This window comes from Phasianus colchicus, chromosome 14 (assembly GCF_987193195.1).
Source record: "Phasianus colchicus chromosome 14, bPhaCol1.hap1.1, whole genome shotgun sequence".
In the NCBI taxonomy this organism is placed as follows: domain Eukaryota; kingdom Metazoa; phylum Chordata; class Aves; order Galliformes; family Phasianidae; genus Phasianus; species Phasianus colchicus.
In genome coordinates, this window is record NC_143449.1 from 3,681,028 (window position 1) to 3,690,696 (window position 9,669).

The following is a 9,669-nucleotide window of genomic DNA, read 5'->3' on the forward strand; positions in this document are numbered from 1 at the left end:
TGTAAATGCATAAATGAGAATTTCTTCTTACGACCACTGATACTTTATTTTGTACGTGTAGGGAGGCTTCATGTACAAAATTGCACTGCCTGTCCACCATCTCCGGTAAGTTTGGAACTGGGGGCTGGTTTTCAACCAATTTTGCAGAGATTTCTACCACCCCCTCTATATGACAGCAAACTTGCAGATTTGACTCCTCACATCCTCAGGAGACACTTGAACACTTTGGCAATAGCAGCACAGTTCACTGAATGAGAAATACAAACAGAAAAGCTTGTTAGGGATTTAGCATTTTTTTTTGTTAAACTAAAGTCAAAACCTGTTATCGTTAAAATAAAAACAATAATAACTGCAGAATAGGAAGACAACCAGTTTGCCAGAGTCAGGAAAGGCGGCCATTCCCCAGACTAGTGATGAATGAGACAGGCCATGTGGAGAGCTCAATCTGTGCTTTACATCACGGTGTGAATCTGCAGAACTGATACGCTCTGGTTTTGAAACTAAAGAAGTTTAACTCAGACACAGCCCAGGGCCTCATAATGCCATTTGACAGTTATAAAATCATAGAATAATTTCAGTTGGAAGGAACCTTTAAAATCACCTAGTTCCAACCCCCTGCTATAGGCAGCGACTCTTCCCACTGGCCTTCAATGCTTCCAGGATGGGATGGGGCATCCACAGGACCTCTGGACAACCTGTTCCAGAGTCTCACCACCCTCACAGTAAAGAATTTCTTCCTAATATCTAGTCTAAATCTACCCTCTGCCAGTTTAAAACCATTTCCCCTCCCCGGTCATTTTAGATGCAGAATTGCTCTTAGGAGAACAAGGATAAGAAGAGTTAAGAGCCTCAGATTTCTTAGAGCAAAATCCATGCCAACATCTCAAAGTGCTCTTGATTCTTATGCAAGATCTGGAAAACAGCACAAACATGACACCTAATCAATGTGTGTTACAGCTGCTAGTAGAAAAACCCAACGTGTTCATCCCACATCCCCACAGCCTTGTAAGGGCAGGATCAGATGTTCCCAACCCCTGAAGAAAATCTTCATTCATCTCCACTAAGAACTGACACAAGTTGGTTGGGTTTGTCAGGTTCAGCCAATTTGGGTCATACAAGTCAAGAGCAGTGTACTCCTAGTAATGTAGAGAGACAGACTGAGATGTGGTTGTTGGAACCCCTCTAAGACCAATTGGAATCTGGCAGGCCACTTCCTCCCCACACACAGAGCAAGCTTCTCACAGCCTCTAAATGAAGCACAACGTCCTTAATGCTAGTTACTAAATGAGAAGTGGCATCTCAGTGGGCTGCCTCAGTGGATTAATTCTAAATGCATAATTCAATATAGACCCACATAAACCTTTATGAATAGAAATAGGGGTTATGTAAGCCTGTTCTTACAGCGTTACTGCAAACTCCTCAGTGTAGCTACCATTTCCGTGCTTTAGGTATACAGCTGTCAGCCGACCAATTCAAAGAGAACCAAAAGAACAGCAGGCCTACCTCAAACCCGTAGGCCATGTGGGAGGTCAACCATTTCCAAGAAATCAATTCCTTTTGAACCAGTAAGAGCTTACTTCAGCACACTACGAATAATAATAAAAAAGTCAGATTAGTTTGATGATCCCAGAAATACAGTCATCTTTTCAGGCGGGGATTAATGCTGCCTCCAGGGTAAATCCCTTTCTCATTGAATGCCTGCAATACTGACCTGCAAAAATGATTAGCAGCTTCACTGGTTAAAAATATGGTGAAAGGGTTACTACAATTATTATTAAACATAATCATATTAATTAAAGCAAGAACGTCAGGCTCAAGCTAATGGTAGCAGTAATGATGACTGCATGTTGACAGTAACAGCCACGATGCTCCTGGGTTATAGCTTAACAGCTTAACATGGTTCATAAGAGCTAGAGAGTGGTAGGGGGTTAAGAACAAAAATAAAAACCCCTCCAAACATTCCCAAGCTTTGAGGAATCTCAAATCCAGAGCTGGACCAGAACACTGCATCTGATTCACAGCTCCACAACCCTCAGAACCCAAGCGTTGGTTTTGGTTTCATCTGGTGAGAGGTCAGTAGTAGAAAAAATGGTATCAAGGAACCCAAAGAAGCCAATAGAGATTATTTTAGAAAGAAACAGCTATTGGTTACCTGTTGAGTTTTGGAGGGGCTGCCTAGGAAGCATGGGTATATTTGTTTCAAACATTATTTCACTGTAGAGTGCCAGACAGTGTGAATCTGGGACAATTTCTCTCAAATTCAGCATACTTCTGGCATACACAGAAGATTTGACCCCAAGTTCAATGCTGAGATTTATATTTGAACAATACAGAAACAAAACAAAAAAAAAGCCCAGTTATAATCTTATTTAGACCAGACTAATTCCATTGGCTTTAGTAGATTTGTTCCTGCCTGGCAGAGTTGTTCCCGAGATTTGAAAGAAAGCCCAGAGTGCCACTTAGCATTGAAATCCTTCTTGTTATATTACATTTCCTTGGAAAATTGCATCAAGTCTGTTCTTGCTTAAGTCACTCCCAGAAAGAAAACCTCTTAGCTGCGGAACTGCTACAGACCCATACTGTTAATAAAAACAAATGCAGGAGTATAGTAAGAATACCAGTTCCGTCTGGGAAAATTGTTAGGTTCATCTGCTCAGTCAACACAAAGGAGTCTGTGAGTCCATGCTTCTAAAATTCCCACTATCAGACTGAGTGACACTGCACAAGGCGCAGAAATGGAATGTTCCAGCAGCCCTCGCTCCACACGCTGCCAGCATGCTCAACATCTTTCACATGGCAGAAGCCATGAAAAACTCATTTTAAGGACCAGGCTATTATGCAATGGCCTTGGTTGCATCAGCACAGCAAGGAAAGCACTGGGGGAAAGGGGACTAAAAGCTGAGGCTCTGTGCCTGCAAGGCAGTGGCAGGGCAGGAGCAGAGCCACTGACTTCGGGTGGGAGAGCTGTGGGCTCAGGGCAGCCTGAGTTCCCTGCAGAGTGATCCACCCTGCCTCTAGCGTTCCAGGGACACAAGCTGTCTTTTAAAAGGAATGGCAGACTCTAAAAATGAATTGGTCCTGGCAATATGGCTGTATTGTCTCATTTTCAACTCTGCCTCCAAAGGATAAATCCAAATGAAAAAGGGCAGAAAAAAATACAAAGCAGTATTACGAATGTCCTTTCCACTGTCTGCTTCAGTGACTACAGTAGAGTTGCAAACATGACGACTGTTACATGTGAACTGCTGCAACTGGCCAAATCAGTGCATGCAGTCGTGTGGCCACCTCTGCTGTAGGAAAACCACCACACCGTGTTAATTGAACGTACCATGAAGGACAGCAGGGATCACGTTTGGACAATTCCTGGCAGCAGCTCACTCAGATGTTTGTGCTGAAGCTGCATAAACACTCCTCTTGCAGCACTGCAGCAGGAAGCTTCTGTCTGGAAGAAAAGCAAAAGGTCCTGCAGAGCTGAGTGACTGCTGGAGCAGAGGCAAGCACACTGCATGGAGCAGCTACTCCTTGTTTGGGTTGTAAAGGCTCCCAGAAGCAACTTATCAAACCCGGGTTTAGAGAAAGTGCATTTTCTTGGAGCTTCTGATTGACACCATAAGATCCTTCAGATCACGCTGTTTGGTGGTGCTATGTTGCCTATTGGGGAGCGAGGCCCTCCAGGCCCTGCCATATGAGCCAAAGCTGTCTCCAAGAGGTCAGAGGCTGATCACAGCTCCAGAGTCATGCTGACCTGGTTTCCAGCCCTGGGTTCCCAGTTGGTAACACCCACCTTCCCACCATCCAGCGATGGCTGGGCTCGAGATGGCAACACCGTCCTTTGTCACAGCAGCCCCTGTCACTTTACACCCTGAGTTGCATTGCTGGAGTCTGCATGATGTGGGAAGGGCCATGTGCAGCACATGGACGTGCCCTTCCTGAGGTCCCTGGGAACGATACGGAGCAAAGCTCTATGCTACAGGATCACATTTAACCCAGAGGCTTGGAGGAGATAGCAGGAAATTTGTCATTTGCTACTTTGAAGGAAAGTCAATGAGCAGGGCCACAAAGCTTACTGCTTCCAGCTGATACATGCAGGAATTAAAGGACATTTCTAGTCAGGTCAGCAGGTAGAATATACAAGTGGAAGGAGAGATGAGAAACATATCTTCATTTTTATGAAGGAACGTACCAATGTCTTGCTCTACTGCAGACTCATATAAAGTTGTCATTAAAAAATTCCTCTTTAATGCATCATTCCCAGCAGTGGTTTTAATATGATAGTCAAAAAACACACTTTTCTGATCCTTGCCAGAGTGCTTTGCAAAATGTGGGCTTTGGCAATAAGTTATGCTCTGAAACTATTAGGCAAGCAGCAAGTGAAAAATGATGTCAATATGCCTAGCACTTAATATGCAATGCAAATATTCCTGTTGATTGTTCTCTCTCTGTATGTAGCACATCTTCACAGTCAGAGCTCTTTTTTTATAAACAAAGTGAAGCAAAGAGACACTTGTTTTCATAAGGGATCATAACACTAAGAGTGCTTATGTAATAAATTGTTCTGTCAAACACAGATGGAAAACACAAAATGGAAAAAACACAGAAAATGAAGCTCTGTTTTCAAGCACCTCTGGTTTCCTTCCATGCAAATACAGATCAGGTCACTGATCTTTGAGCAGAACTCTGTTGGCCTATGATATGCTGTAGTAGAAATGCTAAGTCACATCCTGAAGCAGTGATTGAGCACCTGGTGGGAAGGCAGGGCCAACCCAGGGGAGCTCAGGTGCATGCAGTGCAGCTGAGTGACCAGAATGTGTGGAGCCAGGATCCACCCCTTCCCAGGCCTCATTTAAAGGTTGGCAGTGGATGTGAAGGGGGTCCTTTTGGAGCTCCCTGCGTACCTGAGGCCTTCTGAGGATAAGCAGCTTCTTTCCTTTATTTGTGTGCCCACGGCTGTTCATTTGGGTGAATTCTCACTTGCTCCAGCCTAGGACCTTGCTGCTTTGCTTTCCATCATGTTACAAACGTTCTTCTAAAATAGATCATATGTTTTCCTCTCCTTTGCAATATGTATGATTCAGGCTCCACGCTGAGTAAGTGCCTGTTTTGTTTAAAATGCAGTTCTGGTTTTATGTAGATATATCCTAATTTGTGCATCTACTTAAGACAGAGAAGTCACTTTATTGACTCCCATATGAATAAAACACGCTTTCAGAGCTTACAAAGCCCAGAAAAGTTGTTTCCTCCTGCATGTGCAACTGATAACACGTTGACCCTCTGGGGGGCACATCTCCCCTCTGTTTGCTTCTCAATGACTGTTGCTTTTCTTCACTTGCCCACGTCACTAGCGATGTACAGCCAGTACTTAGGCCAGCAGGAGTGACGCATTCATAGAAGGCAGCCAGCAACATCTCCTGCTTGCTAGCTCTGCCAGTGCCAATGGCACCGTTAAGGAAGGCTGCTGCAAGGAGCTCTATGGAAACACAACACAGCCCCAGGACTTCGACCCTTTCCCATACATTGCTGCCATTGCTACAATGGCCTTATTGTGTAATTTGGGAAAAAGTTACCTCAGTGCCATAGAAACGTATTCCAGAGAAGTGTGGCAAGCTTCTAATTTAGGAACACTCAACCTCACCCTGCTGTGTTGGGAAAAATACCTGTAAGTGAAAACTAATTTAGAGGCCAGAATAGGACAGTAGGGAAAATATAATGGAATATCAACTATAATTGCTTAACAAAATAGGTTAAGGAGATTTCTAAGCAGAGCAGAGTTGCCAATACTGACAGGTATGCAATCTTGGATTGTTAGCTTTTCACTGGATTCCTGTAAAACATGGCTAGCTAGAAAACAAGTGAAGGAAAAAGTAGGTTTGATCCCAATCATGAAAAGGTAAAAAGTTTAGAGAAAGAAACCCTCTGTATTTTTTAAAGGAGCTATTCTGAGGCAGAGAGAAGAAAAGATGAGAGTTCCAGGTATGGAACAGCCTTCTGTATTGGAATGTTTGTACCAGTCCCTTCTTCCTGCTTTTTTATTTCTATTTCAGACAAAATTATATTAATGAAATACTCCATGACTTCAGTGGCTTTCATACCTACTTGTAGTTTTGGAACCAGGTTGGCTCATAGATCGGAGTAGGAATTGGTGGTCAATAATCCTGTTTACATAAGCAGCCTGTAGGTTTTTCTGAACTGCCTCTAAAGAAAATAGCTATTAAAAGACTTTATTTTTAAATCTCTCCTCACACAATAGGAACAATAATAGCATCTCACTATTTCCACAATCAATAATCTGCCCCTCAAGTTGGGAGAAGCTGCAGAACTTTGGCTCTGTTCCACTCTTAGAAGCACAGCACTGCTATTTCAAGTGCTGCACTACAGCATCCCACTGTGAGCCTTTTGTTTCTTGAGTTGTACCATCATTCTTCCAGATTCACCTTCATCCAACCATACCCCTTCATTCATCCAGCTGGAAATACCTGAGCAACTTTTCTCATCTGTGAAGATGCATGGTTTTGTGTTCCAAGTTTGGAATTTGCAGTTTATCCCACCTGCTTATTTCTATAAAATGTTTAAAAAAAAAAAAAAAAAAAAAAGTTGCACTCAACCTCTGCAACAAGAACTAACTCAGGCTGTAAGAACAGCAATACCCCATAATGAATAAAGCCAAAATGTGCATAGAATGCAAGTTTACCAAGCAAGAAACCAAGGCCAGAATCCTAAACAGATATCAGGATTTCCGAAATGTGAGAGGAGGTTCCACACCATAATTGCCACCGAAGATGTTTGTCAAACCAGGGGAAGCTCAATGTAAATGCAGGTAGGGTAGCACACGCTAGAGGAAAAGACAAAGTGGAACAAGTGTCTGACTTTGTAGGCAGCTAATTGCCTCTGTGGTTACTAGAATCCTTCCAGTAACAGCTCTGAAGGACAAAGTATCATCACAGCCTAATGTCTTTTCTGTATTGATCTGCAAAGCACTTAACTGAGCAAACGGGACAAGCTCAACCCTTCCAAGCTGAGAAGTTCTACTGTAATATTAAATCTATATGTATATATAGATTAAATTTGAGCAATTAAAAAAAAAAAAAAAAGTCTATTGCTGCTTAGGGGACTCTCTCTGTCCAAGCATGACACAGGAAATAGGACAGTAGAGTTTTCAGAATGGTCAGTCATTCCTCACTATTCTAAGACCTTCTTCTAAACCACGGTAATCGAAATGAGGACTGGTTATATCTGAAGTTTAGAGTTTTTGATTCTTTGAGTATATTTAAGGAGATGTTATGCCATGTTCTGGTAATGAAAATGTTTTGGAGTGCTGATAGTAGTGCGTAGCTTTGGAGGTCTTTGAATTATTTGCTTATTTCTTTGTTCAAATGGATTAATTCCTACTTGCCTGCAAACCCAGTTAATTTTAAGTTGATTCACAGCTGGATGACAACATAGCAGTCTGTTTTATCCCGATTCATTATAGATCACTGTTACAGTAAGAAGAACCTCTATAATCTCCAGCTAGGTGCATGCCAAGTTGCTGTTTGTAACTCTGATCTCTCCCATAAAATCATCAGATCCTGTACCTGGATGAAAATCAACCTTCAGCCAGGCAGCAGGTGTTCTGAGCAGCAGAATAAAATTCTAAACTGTGACTCCCTGTTGGACACAGTCATGTATCTTCCTGCATGGCTCCTCACACAACTGAACTCACCACTTTTCCCTATCAGTGGCACCAGTTTTCAGTGACTCCTTGCAATGAGATAAAGCATTTTTTCCACACTTCATAGCTCCAAAACCTCCATCGTATCACAAACAGCAATACGTCTCACTCTGTCTCCTCCACTTGCACAAAACCTTCCAGTCTCCCTGCTGTGATGCTGCATAGTGAGTTGCATGTGGAAATCTGCTTTCTGGAACACCCAGAAGCCCTGTTCTCCTTGGGGATGGCACTAGCACCCTCTGCTGTTGTACAGGAGCATCAAAGCCAGCTGAAACCCAGTGCCAGCCCTGAGTGCAGGGCATCTCAGGGACAGCCCTCAAGATCCCTTGCTGAAGGCCCTGAGCCACAGAACCTCACAGTTACACTCTTGGCAATGTGACTTTGCAGTGACTTTGATTCAGCTTATTTCCAAAAGCAGTGACTGTGTAAATAATCATGTTGGTTTGGTGTTGTTGTTGTTGTTTTTTAAACCATGCAGAATGAGCTTACTATGGTAGTTATCTACGCTCATCCATCACCTACAACCTACAAGTGGGCAATGGGAAGTCAGAGCCTCACGAATGCCACAGTCAGCTTTTATAAATGTATCAACAAATCACCAGTGATTCAATGTTGATTTTAAAACCTCATCTTGTGGTTACATGAGTCTAGTTCTGATTTCTTCCTCTTCATACTTTTTGTCCTCTTGGCAGAAACTGGAATAAAATAACTTCAGAAACCCAGAAGGCAAGTAAATATCAAATGCAGCATCACATGATTCTCATGTTCCTTTCTTCTTTCCTAAAGCAACCCCAAGAAGTCTTCCAGTGGCTGGTGAGTAACTCTGAAACCCAAATGAGTATTCACAAAGTTTCTTGTGATCACAGCAGTGCAAGCTGACCACGATCTACAGGAGCTGCAGCAGCCCAGAACAAAAGGAGCCATCAGCCCTCTGATGATGTTTTACATTTTTAAATAGATTTAGGAAACCTTATTAGTATGATCACCTGTGCTGATCAGTGCCAGACCACACAAAATCATCCCAAGACAAGATCTATGCAGTATATCCATACAGAGAGTATGTATTAAGCAAATACCTCTTTTTAATTTTTTCCTTACAATTTCCTTTCCTTCCTTTCCAAATGAGGGCCATCTATTGCTCACTGTTTCCAAGGAATTGCATCATCACCACTGACAACCACATTTAATAGTAAAATAAAAAATGAGAATGGAATACAAAAGGGGTTCCTTCAAGGCAAGGATTACAAAAGCATATGTACATACCAAACATAATGGAAACAAGATTAAAAGTGAAAACAGGGACAGAGAGATTCTAGTAACATTTGCAGTATTTCCCTTTAGGGAAAGGACCACAATCCACACTAACCAGAAGATAAGAGTTTGCTGAATAAGGAAATACATGTATTTTACACAGGGTCAGTAAGTGTCTGATGGGATGGCAGCTGGACAGAACTTCAGGAATCAAAGCTGAGTGTGTCCATTTACATTACACTCAAAAGCTTCAGAGGAATGCAGATACTTCAGATCTTTGCAAAAGAAGAAATTACTGTTAAAATAAAGAAAAAAGTAGTAAAATAGGTCTGGATTAACAAACCAGCAGTGAAACTCTTAGTCTTTTTTGTGTTAGTACGAAACAAACAGAATCTACAGTTTCAGTGTGCTCTCTTGGGTAAGTTTTCACCTATATACAAGAGTCCACAATCTAGCTCCTAATTAATACTGTTTTCAATTATTGTGATCTATATATTTAAATTCGGGCCAAGACTGGAAGATTGAAGTCTTCCTACGTGATGCCTATTTTTTTTTTGCAGTTAACCCTATAACTTTTTCCTCAAAAATACCTACCACCTATCCAACTAAAAACTGCCCATCGGCCAAGTCAGCCTTCAAAGTTTGCAATGACTGTAAACAAGAATTGTAAATGTGCAATGCTGCAAAAAAAGACAAGAAGGACCACTAGG

General features: G+C 42.1%; 1 long non-coding RNA gene across 1 annotated transcript; it reads right to left on the bottom strand.

Annotated features, from left to right (window-relative positions):
- On the bottom strand, window positions 1–4,032 carry LOC149915973 (uncharacterized). Its single transcript, XR_016471125.1, has 3 exons — window positions 3,329–4,032; window positions 1,504–1,586; window positions 1–247 (listed from the first exon to the last, which is right to left on the bottom strand). It is a non-coding gene; the product is annotated as an uncharacterized LOC149915973 (long non-coding RNA).
- Window positions 4,033–9,669: the final 5,637 nt, after the last annotated feature.